Source organism: Carettochelys insculpta, chromosome 1 (assembly GCF_033958435.1).
Source record: "Carettochelys insculpta isolate YL-2023 chromosome 1, ASM3395843v1, whole genome shotgun sequence".
NCBI classification, from domain to species: domain Eukaryota; kingdom Metazoa; phylum Chordata; order Testudines; family Carettochelyidae; genus Carettochelys; species Carettochelys insculpta.
The window spans coordinates 267,995,186-268,008,345 of record NC_134137.1 but is presented as its reverse complement, the minus strand read 5'-3'; the positions used below and the strand labels follow the sequence as shown (position 1 = coordinate 268,008,345).

The 13,160-nt window shown below is 43.0% G+C and overlaps 1 protein-coding gene across 8 annotated transcripts in view; it reads right to left on the bottom strand.

Annotated features, from left to right (window-relative positions):
* Nucleotides 1-13,160, bottom strand: part of CHRM2 (cholinergic receptor muscarinic 2) — a 128,045-nt gene that overhangs the window by 49,663 nt on the left and 65,222 nt on the right. For 4 of the 8 annotated variants that reach the window (XM_075006808.1, XM_075006834.1, XM_075006826.1 and 1 more), the window contains 2 exons: nucleotides 4,958-5,062; nucleotides 4,599-4,701 (listed from right to left, as the gene is read on the bottom strand). The exons of 2 other annotated variants lie outside the window; for them this stretch is intronic. The gene's annotated coding sequence lies outside the window, so the exon portion shown is untranslated. The remainder of the gene's footprint in view (nucleotides 1-4,598; nucleotides 4,702-4,957; nucleotides 5,063-13,160) is intronic. 2 more of the 8 variants (XM_075006842.1, XM_075006869.1) reach the window with 1 other exon arrangement.

Genomic DNA, 13,160 nt, shown 5'->3' with positions numbered 1-13,160 from the left:
GCTGGCTTAGCCCAGCCCTGAGCATGAGGAAACAATCACCCCACCAGAGATATTTTGTACTCCAGACCCTTTCAGTCTGTGACTTCACGTTGCTGAGATGATCAATGGCAGAGCTGATGATCAGTGGTGCTGATGGTGGTTGTGAAGCAGACAGCTGCCCACCCACAACTGGACTCCAACCACTAGCTCTTTTCACATCAGCCTGCACACAGCTAGCTAACAGATGGCAAATACATCCAGTCACAGCTCCAGTTTACAGGCCAAAGAGCTGTAAGAGAGCAGTGAATTTGCCTTACGATAGCCATAGCTTGTACAGTAGTGTGTGATCACACCACAGAAGTGAGCTCAGCAATGGGATTTTTCTTTGTGGTAATCTGCAGGAATGGGCAAAGGTGTTAGCAATTAATAGTAATATTCTGCATTTATGCAGCCCTCTCATTACACTGCACTTTAAAAGTAGGTCTGTTCCACACAGGACTGGCAGCAAGATGGAGGGTAGCTGAAGCTACTTTCTGCTGTGAAAATCAAATTCCCTGCACTGGGCTGTGTAGTTACATGTGGCAGAGAGAGGCTCTGGCAGAAGGGCAGAGGGCAGTGGGGAGAGGTTTGCTGTGAAGAGCTGCTAGAGCCTTTTCCAGCTAAGCCCAAGTCAGGTAAATACCCACAGAATTCAAGCTTTCCTTTCCTTAGCTAAGCTGTGCTTCACTGTCTCCACAATCATTTACACCCATGCTAGGGGGACATGCGGTGTATGTACTCTAGACACTTCCGTAAGTAAGTCCAAAGTGTTGTCATCCCAGTTACAGTGGAAGAAATTGAGGTGCATAGAGATTTAGGAACATTACTTCCGTGCAAAGGCCTCATATGTGGCAAAACAGACAGGGTTCTACTGCACACGGTTTGTGTTGAGAAGATGGCTGCAGGCAGGCACCTCCCCTTGTCTGTGAGTTGCAAGGAGTGTTTGACAAAAAAGTCATGGACAGAACCAGTGAGTTACTTTGTAGATCCTCTGGCTTCCTATGCAGAAAGACAGAACAGATGATACTGCAGTGCCAGGGCTGCAGTGGCAGCTGTTTCCTGGCCAGATGTGGAAGTTAAAGATTCCTCCTTCTGGCCTTTGGAGAAACCCCTGGCTCATGGTTTGCCACTCAGGACATATGTTGATGCTGAACAGTTGGGTCACAGTCTCCTGATTTCCCGGACTCTGAGGTGAATTTGTAATGGCCCTAACGCTCTTTTATACCAGCAGTGTGAGGCAAAAAAGTCACAGAGCAAGTCTAGGACCTCTCCTCAGAATGTTCTCTGCACAAGGGGCTGCTATGACAAGAACAGATCCAGCTTTGCCAAAGCTGTACCACTTTCACCAGTTCTGTGGCTGGCAGTTAGACAGGATGTGGCTGGGGCCCACCTGCTTGCATCAGTGCAGTGGCTGTTTAGATGTACATCTGGAGCGTGAGGTAAATACTCCCTTAGGCAGGGATGAATTTGGCCCTATGTTTCCTATGTTTCCCTATGCCCTACCAATTTTCATTCCTATCTCGTCTTGTGATAACAAAATGACAGCACCTTTGCAAATGGGAACATAGAGATAGTTTTCCAATACAAACAAAGGTCAGTGGGTAGGTTATGACTATGCAGGCTAGAAAACCTATTGTTTTTTCCAGCCTTCAAGTCCCAGACAGACTCACAGGCTGTCGGTATTATAGGTTTGCACACAGGGAAGCTTTCTTATTGCTCTAACTTTATATTATTAGGCTCTGCATTCTCCCCTTTCCTTGCCCCTCCACTCATTATACCAGCAGTCACCTTCCATCCTTAGGTCTGGTCCCAATCACACGTGCCTTGATGGGCCAGCAGCAAGGATGGAGAGGGGCCTGGCTCTGTGTCCCTGGAATGGGCAGTGCTAAAGGAAGAAGGGGCAGGGCCTAGGAAATTCAGGCCGTGGCACCACCTGGACCATGGGGGCTGGTCCTCCCTTGCAGCCTCATGGATCACCCCCACTATGGCACTTCAAAGAGGCCCGGGGCTCCAGCTGCCACTGCTGCCACAGTAGCAGCTGTGGTGGCTGGAGAGCTGTGACCCTTTGAAATGCTGGGCCCTAGGGCTATTGCCCCTTTTATCCCTTCCCACCTCTTGCGTGGCCTGAGGGCCAGGTGTTCCTCTCTCACTACAGTTACCCTGACACTCAACACTCTGCCTGCACTGATCATTCTGCTCCAATTCCTTTAGGTTTCTTTCTAGGCAAATACTCAGAACAGAGGCATCAGTGACATCAGCTACCCAGAGCTCACTCATGAAGGCACCCACGAAAATACTTTGGGGTTATCGTACCAATACTGGAGCTGGATAAAGGATGGACCATGCCCTCTAGTATTAATTGGTATGTGGATATGCCAGTTCACACCAGTGGAGGATCTGTTTTTACTTTTGTAAATATATATCTCTTCAGGAATTCCATGACTTTCTTCAATATTTATGTCCATTATTTGCCCTTCTGTAATCACAATCTAGATAGATTAGGCTTGGCACACATACTATTTTTTTCCAGGCTGTTCAGATTTTACCAGGCTATTCCTATGTCTTGGAATGCTAACTTGTAAAGGATAAAAAGGATCCCAAAATAACTTGTAGCACTACACAAGGGCAAAGTGCTATATGCTTGCAATGACGACATTGCATTATATAATGCAGTGCTATTTACCTTGAAAATGAAACAAAACATCTGTAATATTTGAGCTTCTTGTCTGTATTTTGTCCTTGGAAGATTTTCCGACTTTTTTCCTGTCTTGCTATTTGGACTGTAATCTCTGCAGTGCAGGGACTGGTTCTCACTGTGCATTTATATAGCACTTTGCACAGTGGAGTCTCTAGATACCACAAATAATAATTATAATAAGAAGTATGTCACAATTCTGTGATGCATGTGTTATTTCCCCCCTTCCCCAGGATAGCCGAAGAAGGCACAGAACCCTTGCTGATAAATAAATTATATGCCCTTTATTTTTAACTGTGTGCTACCCGCAGTAAATTGCACCCAATAAATTGGCAGGAATTAGTGGGATTTCTCTGCAAGTCAGTGGTGGCGGCCATTCACTCAGGAAACACCTTTGTGATGGGAAAAGGCCAGGAGAAAGCTTAAAGATAATGGGAAGAGCAGGGGTTAAGACAGGAGTTTAAAAAAAAACCAAAAAAACCCTCAGAGGATTCATTTAATGCAGCAGTGCTAGACTAAACCCTGGATCAAAGCTGAGAAGTTATACAGAGAAGTCGGTGTGAGTCATGCAGAACTGTTCTAAGAAAGCCCATTAAATAATAGGTAATTCATTTTTATCGCTCCCCTTCTCTTTCATCTTTATGGGCTGAACAGTAAGAGATCCTTTATTCCATATATCTCTGTTCAGTGGAACAGTAAATAAGCGAGTGCGAAGCTCCAGCTGCAATAACCTGACCTGGCAAGAGCCCAACAGGTCTGCACTGTTTGTGTGGTTTTTTTTAACTTTTTATTTATTAACATTCTCTGGATACAGATTTACTTTATTTGCTTTTTCTATATTATTGTTTCACCTGCCTCAATTTGGGAACCGTACTTTGAAAAATGGATTGTAAAGTTGTCTAGATTCACTGTGGCTTCTATAAGCGCCTGTGTATCGTTGGCTGAAATGCAGTTCTGTAACTTCCTGCAGCAATTGTTCCTCTGTGAATCACAACAAATATTATTCTGCCTCTCACAGAACAAAACACTAGTTTCCCAGTGTGAAATTGTACTTATGTCACCATCTGGAGGGTGGAGCTCAAGGCAACATGCTGACAGTGGGGCCCACATGGTGGGTGGTGGATGCTAGCAGTAAATTGAAGTACGGGGCCCTGAAGGTACAGGACCCAAGAACCACCTTGCTCGCCTTGCGCTAAAACTGGGCCTAAAGACAGGAGGTTTCATTGTAACCAAGGTAGTTCATAAACAATGTAAAACCAATGCACTGTGGATATTTTCAGTAAACCAGAGAAAGCAATGAAGAGAATCACTGAGGGAGGGGTTGTTTTAAAAATGCTAATGTTAACAAATGCATTTCTTGGTTGGATTTCTTCCTCAGATTCCAAACCTGAGTAGTGGAGAGTTTCTCCACCCAAATCTGAGCTTAGTTTGGTGGGTTCTTTCTAGTTATTTTTTTAAGTGCAGGTCTAAAAAGTCACTCTTCTTCTTTAGAACACTGAATAAGGATCAGTCCTCTGTCAAGAGATACATGGCAGCTGATTATTAATATTGCATTTCAGTGCCTCATTTGATTTATAGTCTGCATGTATACACACAAAACAGAGAAGACTTTTCTGCTGTAAAACAGCATATTTTATACGCTGTTTTAAGAGGTCAGTTCATGAGTCATACAGGATATGTTTTACCTCATTAATCCATCTTGGCCTTCTTAATACATTTTTCTTGAGTGCTAAATAAGACAGCCTTGATAAAAACAAAGGCTTAAATCATTTTTTCTGTGATTGTATATACTCAGGTGATTCTGCCTGGAATATAGGTGTATTCTGTTCTTAAGTTCTTTTTGTTACACTTTCAGCCCTTGTCAAAATTACTTATGTGTCTTTACCTTAATTTTGTTTCTCATGACAGGGCCTCAAAACTGCCTGCAATATATGTGTGATGGAAATGGAGGCAGGGAAAAGTCAGTTGGTGGGTGTCTTTTCCAGAAGCTGAAAAAAAAATTGCATAAGCTGAGGAAAATGTCAATGTCACAAAACTTTAATTTTTTTTTAAATTGATAAATGTTGCAAATTAAATATTTTATTTTCGATGTGTTTTTCTGTCCAAATTTTAATGATATGTAAGAACCTAAATGCCAGATCATAGCCTTCAATAAGGCTACAGCCATGGTTTTCAAACTGTGGTGCACAGATCTCTGGCAGCCCACAGGCTACGTCTAAGAGGTCCATGAAAGGTTGTCATTACCATAGAACAGTGATTCTCAACCAGAGGTCCATGGATCCTTTGTGTCTGCAGACCATGTCTAAGGTTTCCAATGGGTCTGCACTTCCATTCCAAATTTCAAGGGGCCTGCAAATGAAAAAAAGGACAAAACCACTGGGCTATGTCATGCAGGGATGAAAAACAACTTTAAGTGAGCCACTGAGAATTCCTACAGTATAAGGGACATGTGACATGCTTCTACACACCATAAGGGGCATTTCTGTAGCATATTCATGCCTTGCTTTTGATTCCTCAGGTACCACTACTGCACCTGAGTGCCATCACAAAGGTCCTCAATCTGCTTTAAGATATGGGCCAAATGGCCTCTCCGCAGTCCTGAGAATCAGGAGAACATAAAAGTGGTCTACAATCAGTTTTACTCTCATCCCCTAGAACCTGCACCTGAGCACTTCTTCTCTGGCCCTAGGAATTAAGTCCCTGAACTGAAGCCACAGTTAGCAAAATGGCTGTATAAAAGGTCTCATGGAAATGCTGGGGGGCAAACTGACCTGGACTCAGGTACCCCTATTTTCTTCCTATGGCATTAATTGCCTCTCTTGCTTGTTTTGCGCCTGCTGTTTAATTATACTTTCTTTCAAACTGGCTGACTCATGTCCTGGGGAGCTGGATATAGAGCAAAGAAAGATACCACTGTTGAAAAGATGGTGGTATGAAAGCCATGTGAGAAGCACCTATTACAACAGCAGGAGAGAGGGAGTGGTAGGGTATGAAGAAGCCCAAGTATGCTCATTTCCAGGGGGACAATAAAGAGGTTGAAAGGAGGAAATCAAGGAAGAGGAACTGTGGAAAACCAAGGAATGGATGAGGGGCAGGGTTAAGAGGGGAGGGTTTGGGAATAGATTGAGAGATGAAGGGAGAAAAGAAGGGGAAAACATGAGGTGAAAGAAAGAATACTCGCGAGATGTGAGGGGAAGAAATGGGACATGAGGAAGTTTAAAGAAAAATAACAGAGCAAACAAAGAGATAGAGAATGCACTGGAAAGAAGATTTGGAATTTGATGAATGAAGCTTTTAGACAATGTCATCAGTTACTCTCTTAATGGAAGCCTAGGTACATTTATATTCAAATGGGCCCAAAATTGCTAAGAGAAATCACTACATGTATGTAAAAGAGAAAGTAAGAGAAAGAACATGGACCAGATTCACTGCTACATTGGCTGTTTTTTTTTAAATCATTCCAGTGATGTAACATATCCATAAATTAGACAGTTAAAATATGTTTACAGTTTATGGCTGCTTTGTATTACCAGAGCAATGCAACATATTTGGCACGTGCTAGGAAATATGGATCTGTGCATCACACACAAAGCTATATTAAAAAAGCATTATTATGATTACAAAGTCAAGCACATTCAAGTTAGGAAACGGTAAAATTATGAAGAAGAACAAAAATTTCCTCAAGGAACTTCCTTTTTCTTGACCTACACTTCTGTACTAAAGTGAAGCACAGCCTGCATTTCGGAAGCTGTTTGTATTTATTATTACGCCTTCCACATCTTTTGTTTAAGAAAAGATCTTTCAAGGAAACCAGTTACAGAACAACTCCCAGAAGTTTCCACAGATCCTAACTCATTACCATCAACCATTTCTACACTTGATCATCTGATACCAGTTTAAGGAACCTGCTGAAATGATTCCAGACACTGGTATGTATCCCTAAAGATTTTCTGATACATATTAGCTACAGTTACACTAACAAGTTTTGCTAGCAAAACCCTGGTTTTGTTGACCAAACTTGTGGACTGAGCACACATAAAATGGGATTTGTTGACAGTATCTGGACAAAACACAGCACTTTCGCTGGCAGCGTTCTGCCTCAAAGCTTTGAGGAATAACACTGTTGTCAACAGAGTCTGTTGATGATAAAACCAGTCAGCCAGCATTTGAAAGGAGTGGGCCATTCTGTTAATGACCTGAAGGTTTGTGTCTTACTGAAGAGGAATTTTCACAACAGATTGGAAAGAGAGGCTGCTGAACTCTCTTTTATATTCAAGTTCGACACATTAACACATGATTTGAACCGGGATGGGAATTTTTTAGGTCATTATAGGGGCTCTTTTGCATACTTGGCTTAATCTAATTCTTGACTCCCCCCCCACCTTCTGCCCCTCTGCTCTCTGATTTGCTCACCCTGTTAATATTTTTCTGATTTGTCAACCTTGATTACTATTTTGGTTCTCTGTGTCTTAAATATTGAGTCTGTTCTGGTCTGGCTATGGTCTGAAGAAGTGGGTCTGTCCCACGAAAGCTCATCGCCTAATAAATTATTTTGTTAGTCTTAAAAGTGCTACTGGACTGCTTTTTTGTTTTGACGATAAAACTGCGTAGCTGCTCTAGGAACCCTTCTCTTCAGAGTCAGGGCACCCACAACAATTGTCAGCCCTGTCTGCTGTGTTTCCAGGTGCCTGTTTTGTCGAGAGAGCAGTGGAACATTTCAGCGGAGCACCCTCCCGACTGGCTTGTGTGTGTGGCTGCACTCTGTTGACAGAAGTTTTATTGGGAAATCTCTTCTGACGCTGACTTCTTTTGACAGAGCTCCGTAGTGTAACCGTAGCCATGATCAGTTGCTACATTTTTTCTTTCTATTACACTTTGTGCCATATCTCACGACACTATCTACCTTCCCCCTGCATGCTAGTAAAAATACATTGATTAGGTGTTTCTTCCTTCTTGAATGGACTCTGGTGTGAAACATGTTCTGCTCAGTCTTTCTATTTCCTGCTCATCTTTTCCTATTTCTTCTCTCACTCTGGTAAATGAAAGTCTGAATCTGGGATGTGAATATACTGTGTGGTTAAAAAATCCTTTTGGATCCTTCTGGGATTTTTCGTCTTACAATCTTCAGCAAAAGTCATCTTTATTTAGCTGGTACAATACAGAAGTGTTGCTTTCTCTTTAGAAATATGTACATATCTTCTGTAAACTCACTGGGCCCCAAAAACACTGCCATATGTCTTGAGGGGTAATAGCAACTTTCAGTCATTTATAACAGTGTTTCTTAAACTTTTTGAGGCCACAGAACACCAAACAGCAATATTTTTATGCAGAACACCTATGAAAATTTTCTTCAGAAAAACCAGTAACGTACAGCAAAAACAGAATTAAGTCACTTAATGAGGTGGTATCATAGCAATGAAGAAGTAACATTGCATATGGTTTTAATAACAGAAAATATATAACATTAGTGTATACTTCCACATGTTCATGGCACACCTGCAAGTCGTTCACAGAACACCAGTGTTCCGCTGAACACAGTTTAAGAAACGCTGATTTATAACATCTCATTTCCGTGGCCAAGCTAGTGTCCTTTATGCTCCAAACAGATAATGTGACTCCTTGTAAAGGAACAACTGTGTACTGTCATTTTGGACCTTCACTCTTGCAAGAAGAGCTTTGGAATCCTTTAGTCCTGTTCAGTTGCTCTTTCCCCATGCTACCGAAACAAGAGGAGTAATGCAACAGAGCAGAGGAGATTTTCTACGGTTCTCTAAATTTGGCATAGATTCTGCTGGATGGTAGTAGCTGCAGATGCAATGCAGATAGAGCTCCCAGACATGGAAACATTCCTTTAGATCTAGGGTAATCATATTTCCCCCGCCCAAATATGAGACAAGGGGAATGATGCCATCCTGGCCAAAATGGGATGGATGGTCACCCTATCTGGGTGTCAGGTGGTGGCTGCCCTGTGGGGGTTGTCACCTTCTCAGTGAAGCTCCTGGCTTCCACCAGCTGGGAGGCCACCATGCTGCTGCTCTGGCTCCTGGCTCCCTGAGCTGAGGGAAGCTGGGGGACAGTCACACTGCTGTGTGGTCCGGCTTCTGGCTCCCCCAGCTATGGGTAGGTGGGGGGTGGGGTAGCCACAGCCGGGTCGGCAGCCGCAGAAAAATATGGGGCAATTAGCCCCTTTGACAAAATAAATCAGGATGCCATCCTGGTGCCCCAAATGTGGGACTGTCCCACCAAAACCGGGACAGATGGTCAGCTCACTTAGATCTTTGCTATTTCAGTCTGGTGCATTAAGGACACTAGATACCAAATTCAAACCCACCCAGTTGTTTTATCCTGGCATCTCATGCACAGTGTCCGCTATTAAGTACTGTAGGACAGGCCAGGGTTTTGAACTGTGCTGTGACTTCTTGGAATCCAGCAATTAAGTCGCTGCCTCCATTTTGTCACTCAACTGCCAGTGTAGACAAAGTCTAAGGGTTAACCACGACAGAGGAATATGGATGTTCCTGTGCAGGAGCACAGCTCTGGCCCCTCTACTGCAATTTTCTCTCTCCAGAAGTGGACACTACCTAATATTTTAGAGGAAGTTGCTCCATAATGCACTTTCTGGCCTTCCCTCACGCTGTGTTTCAAATGTTAGGGAATACCTGGATCTTATCTCTAGTTTTCTCTCCTGTTTCTCCCCTCCCCACCTGCCCTGCTTTTCGTAGAGTCAGAAAAATGAGTGGGTATTGAGTATGTTATAAATACCTTGAACTGAATGGAGTAAACAACATGGTAATAACATTTCATAAAGCCAGCCAGCCAGCCAGCCAGCCTCCCTAGTGAGACACTTTGTATTATGTCCCGCTCCAAGTGTAATTTCCCTAGTACTGCCCATACATCTTGTGCAGGGTAACAAATCAAATCCGTATTTGCCCTTGTTTTCTCTGGCAGTGGAGAGGCATGGCTGTGGCCGGCTTGTGGCATATATCATGCGTCATAAAACTGCAAGGGTTCCCTTGTAATTTATTCTCCTGGCTTTTGTTTTGTTGTGAAGAAGGACGGGGACAGCAGGCGGCTGCAAATGTGTGTTCTTTGATTGCCTGGGCTGATCTGCTTCCTTCAGGCCCTGTACTGTTTGTCTGCTCTGACAGCTGCACATGCCAGAGAAAAAGAAGCAAGCTTCAGGTGGCGCTCAAAGGTCATACCTTGTCCTAAACACATGGAGTAGGGTTTTCAGTTAAGGAATGCATAGTGCCTATTTTCGGTGACCAAGAAGAGCAAATAAATAAGAACAAAATAAAATAAATCTATTCCTTTGCTAGTTGTTGTTCTGGGAGAGCGAAGAAACTGTTCTGAAAGCCACTGCTCAAGCAACCAGCTGGGGCTGGATGAACTGGGTGGGAGAGGCAGAGACACAGGGTCAGAGGCAAACTAAGCTACTAAAGATTATGTGGGTTCAGTCCCCGCTTCAATCATCAATGAAGTGAGCATGATCATTTCACTCCAGTGGCATAAAGAACATGCAACCGGATTCATGGCTCACAATAAAACTAAACTCTATGCATCACTCCCATAAGGAGACACCAATGCTTTTAATTCAACAACCCACACTGAACCATCCAGCTAATCTGCAGTCCCAAGCCAGGTACATCTAAAACCCTGAAGGTATTCACATCTTCTGCACAACCAGTTGCCTCACGCTGAAACAGATACAGTAGTCAAAGACCTCTCCCTCTCCACCATAAATATCCCAGCTCCTGCTCCCACTGCAGTGCATGTTGCATGCATGCAGCATCTTCACTTCCTTCCCTCGGTTTGATTTTCTTGTTGCTCCAAGAGCTAACTCTTGCACTTTTCACTCAGTGCAGTCCACTAATGAAAAAAAATGTGAATAATTATTTGAAGGAAGAAATGTAGCCACTCATATTATGCATAGCAAATTATACCAAGCAGTCCTCCTCCCAGACTCTGCAATTCGGTAAGCCTAGCACTTTGAAAATCAGGCCTTTTCCCTAGATATTTCAGATCAGTATATTCCCTTCACTTCCCCAGCCTGCATTAAGGTCTATTTAGCTGGCCCTGTTCCCACTGAGAAACTGAGAAGATGGCTAATGTTTGCCTTAGCAATGAGACAGTTGAGAGGAGACCTGATAGAGATATACAAAATAGTGAATGAGAGATCAGGTGGGTGAGGTAATATCTTTTATTGGACCAACAATGTTATCTCACCTGCGTTGTCTCTAATACCCCAGGACAGACACAGCCACAACTATACTGCATAAAATAATGAACTTCACACAGAAGGTAGGCTGGGCACTTCTGTTCAGCCCCTCTCAGAATACAATAACCAGGGACATCTGATGAAACAGATTATCAGACAACTGACAACCAGCAAAAGGAAATTCTTTTTCACACAATGCCCAATTCGGCATCCGCACAGATCATTGCCACACAACTTCACTGAGGCCAAGAGCTTAGAAGGTTCCAAAATGTAATGAACATTGATATGACAAACAAGAGTATCTAGAGTCATCTGAGAACAAATTAAGAAAATAAAGCAGTCTGTGTACAAATATGAATTCTTCCACTCAAGGGCTTCAGGTTCTAGGCCAATCTCTAAGTACGTGGGATAGAGAAAAGCTTTTCAGAAGGATAGATTATCCCATAACTGCTTTCTGCTGGGCTGCTGGACATTGTGGACAGACAAGATAATGAACTACATGGATGATTATGTTTTTTTCCTGTGTGTCTTCTGTTAACATGTTTTACCATTGGTTTGCTAGTGAAGGATGTTTTGGGCTCCAGGACAGACCATACATGATTCTTCAGTCCTTCGGTTAGAACACTGGCTCGCCCATATTTGCCCATCACCAGAAGATGAGACACCCCCGTACCCTTTCCCCACCTCAGTATGCTCTGGGGATTTCAGTGTGACTCACTGTAAGAACACAGGGGTTTTATTTCTGAACTTTGGCTAAACTGCACCTACAACGGCATAATTGAAATTATCAATAATGTTAGGCAAAGGTATTCATTCTACAGTTTGCAGCAATGTTGAGCAACTTGTAGTACATATTTAGTAATTACATGATTCATTCATTAACTGAGTAATGCATTTAATTACTTTGTATGTGGTATTTAGGAATGTCCCGTTTTTGCTAAAAGGGTTTGGGGGCTCTAAGAAGTTTCCAAGAATATGCAATTGCGTAACTCCTACTAAATACATATACATTAGAGGCAGCTATTTTACTCTGTACCAACAGCTACAGGCAATGTTGCTGCTGTAATAGCAGGGGATCCCAAAGGTCAAGACTCAGGTATGTAGGCAGATCTGAGCGGAGTGCCAGAACTGAGGGTGTTGCTATTCAGGAAGGATTGAAACATGTTGTTAAATCTGTGTGTGGCCCTAGAATGGAAATAGCAAAGGCAATTACTGGTGAAAACGGAGATGCATTAACAGGGCTGTGTGTAGGGAAGTTTACTCTACAGCTGTTTATACTAAGCTTCAGACTTTCCTCTGGTTATAAAGCAGTACCGCTCCACTGAAGGCAATCGAGGCAAGACAGCTTGCTCCTGCTGTCAGACACTGTGCCTGATTTTAACCAGAATGCTCAGCCTCTCCTCGCAAGCACAACTATTCACATATCCATCGTATTTGTTTGCAAAAGGCAGTGATGAATTATGGGGCCAACTGGCTATATCAAAGAACTGGATAAAGGAATAGAGATGCTTTTATATCTAGGATGCTATGCATTTCAGGTTGGTAGTGACTAGAAGTTGTTGCTGCCTGATGGCTATTTAGTAGCCCATGTAAAACGAATTGCTGGGCTTAGTCAATTTCCTAATTGCCAAGTTGTCAGATGCTGTCCTTCCTTCCTAACCCTCTCTATAGAATATCACAATCAGCACTAATTACCATCACAGCTGATGGCCTTAGTAGAAATGCCAAGGATCAAACACTCCTGAAGATTGACTACACTCCCTGCATGTCAGGGTTGAGGCACAGACGTAAAGGACCCCACTCCTTTCAGAGCTGAGTGGTTGGCACCTTTTTTCCAGCACAATCCTTCCATATCTTTTTAAAAGACATCTGAAATGATAACGGAGCAAATCCCCTCTTAGCAATTCCATAGTGCATTTCTTAGCTTTATAGTCTTCCATAATGTCTAGAGACCATCGTGCACAGGTTCTGTCATGAGAGGAATGAAGATGGGTCTCACATCTCCAGAGGACCACAGAGACACTTTGAACTGCAACTTAATCAATATTTTTATGGAGTTCCAGATCATTTACTGTTACTAAATGTTGCAGTGGCTCAATCCTTCCTCATACAATGCGGAAACAAATAACAGCTCAATGGAATTCACCTCTCAAAAAGGGCAGATGGAACAGGCCAGCCAGCATGAAAATGTCTTAATTATACTTCAACAGAGAGATTTCACATGCAGTG